Source organism: Lactuca sativa, chromosome 2, assembly GCF_002870075.4.
Source record: "Lactuca sativa cultivar Salinas chromosome 2, Lsat_Salinas_v11, whole genome shotgun sequence".
In the NCBI taxonomy this organism is placed as follows: domain Eukaryota; kingdom Viridiplantae; phylum Streptophyta; class Magnoliopsida; order Asterales; family Asteraceae; genus Lactuca; species Lactuca sativa.
The window spans coordinates 86,259,364-86,261,896 of NC_056624.2; positions in this window are offsets into that span (position 1 = coordinate 86,259,364).

Sequence of the window (2,533 nt, forward strand, 5' to 3'; positions counted from 1 at the left end):
ATCTAAGCCTTGTTGGTGGATTTTGGTGCTTGTGGTCTTAAGAAGGAAGGAGAAAAGCTTGAGGAAGCAAGTAAAGACCAAGGGAACCCGAGTTTGTGCACCTTCTACAGTTCATTGAAGGTAAAAAGCTGTAATCTTGCTCTTTCATTTGTTAGATCCCTTTTTGGGGAGGTTTAGGGCTTTTATAAGCCATTTTTGATGGCCAACCATGACTGCAAACATGGTTGGGGGTTAGAGCTTTTGAATCACGTCATTAAGAAAGTTACAAGGCAGTTGGTGACTGCTTTTACACCCATGAAAGGTCCCATGCATCTTAAGAGCTTGTTTTATGTCTTTTTGAGCTTAAAGTCCCATACAAGCATGTAAAGTTTGTAACTTTACGAGCTAGATCGATTGTAGAAGCTTGGATCTATCTTTTGTTCAAAGGTTGTACATCAGAAATCGAGGATTTAGAGTATGGACGTGACCGACTCGGCAAGTCCGTTCTTGGGACTCGACGAGTCCATGGTTTTGAGTCCCATATCTGTTGAAGGTCAAAAGAACTCAGTTGAGTGTTAGAAGGGTTGTAACCGGACAGAAAGAGTGACCCAACGCATTGGACGTAATTTTAGACCTGGAGTTCAAGGGACTCAACGAGTACGAGAACAGACTCAGCGAGTCCAAGGCAATCTTCTTAAGATTGAAGATGAACTCGACGAGTTGTTCATGAAACTCGGCGAGTCGAGGACAGGACTTGTTCATCAGATGAAGGTAGACTCGACGTGTGTTCATACAACTCGGCGAGTCGGATGAGTTTCATGCAATGTTCATACAAGAGAGGAACTCATCGAGTCAATGCCAAAATCGACGAGTCGAGACGTGGATAAGGACGAGTAAAGGGTTAGGGGCTCGACGAGTTGACGGCCCAACTCGGCGAGTCGGGTCAACTTGAAGTTGACTTTGACTGGACTTGGACTAACCCTGTTTAGTGTTGCACGTGCTGTGTGTTGACTTTAAGGCTGTCGTGTAGGAATCGAAGAGTCGAAGGGAGTCGACTTGTGCGCCAAGGATAATTCAAACGCTGCACGACATTGAAGTGAGTTACCTTCCAGTATGGGTGGGTCTAAGGCCACAATGTCGGCCCACCAAAAAGGGTTATTTAAAAGATGATTTTCTTTGTGATAATTATCTTGGTCTGGTTATGTGTTTTGGTCATGAGATTTAACTGTATGACATGTTATGTGTGTAGTAGGGATTAGCTTCCCTGACAGTGGTCCTTAGGACCTACAAGTAGGTCAGTACCCGAATATGTCTGACTGTATGCTTATATTTGTTGTTGCATGCTAGTGGTAGGGGATGAAATAGTCCCCAGTTACCGGTTGAAAGATACCGATGGCAGTTACCGGTTGAAAGATACCGATGATGATTATTGATTGAAAGATACCGATGATGGTTACCGGTTGAAAGATACCGATGAAGGTTACTGGTTGAAAGATATCGATGATATTGTATGGTATGTGGTATGATGTGGGAACTCACTAAGCTTTGTGCTTACATTTTTGGTTTTGGTTTCAGGTACCTCTTCGTCGAAGGGGAAGAAGCCGACGGTGTAGCAGCACATAATACACACATATGGTTTCCGCATTGAGTTTCAGGGATTGTACTATGATTTTCATTACTTTTGATGTCATGGTTTGAAACACAACATTATGATTTTGTAAGATGTTGTTTTCTCGACAATGTTTTGGTAAAATATTTATTAAACATATTAATTCAAAAATGAAATTTTCAGGCTTGAATTTTGGGATGTTGCATTGCTCCAAAATTATATCTTTAAAACGGTAATGGTTTACATCCAACAATATATTAAAACTAATAAATTAAGTATACTATGTTAAAAGCTAAAAAACATATTTTTATAAGTAGAAGTAAATATATTATTTTAATATTGAAATTTAGTTTATATATGATTACACTTTAGGTTTGATAATTATTTAACGTTATTAACCAACTTATAATTATTATTAGAAAGAAATTGAAAAGTCATAGGAGTTTCAAATGAATGTGGTGAAAGGAAAAATGTGTGGGAGCTTCAAATAAATGTGGTGAACGAAAAAAATGCTTCCTTTATAAGTATACTATGCGAATGCCCGTATGTTGCGTCGTGGAATAATTATGTAGTTTAATATGGTTATATATATATATATATATATATATATATATATATATATATATATATATTATGGTAAAATAATAAGATACTATGATTTTAAAACTAATAAGATACTAACATAATGCAATTAGAAAAATATGACATTATAATTGATATGGTTTAATCTATTGTGAACATAAAGATTGTATGCGATTAAATATTATTTATATTTACTAATAAATAATGCAAAATTATTATTAGTTTAAAATTGTAAATGTAATGTTTATGTACACATTAGTATCTAATGTAATTATTTGATAATTGGTTAAATATGGGTTCTCAATTGTGACCGTATGCGTTTAGTTTCTTAAGTAAACCCCACATGTGTTTGAATCACATTTT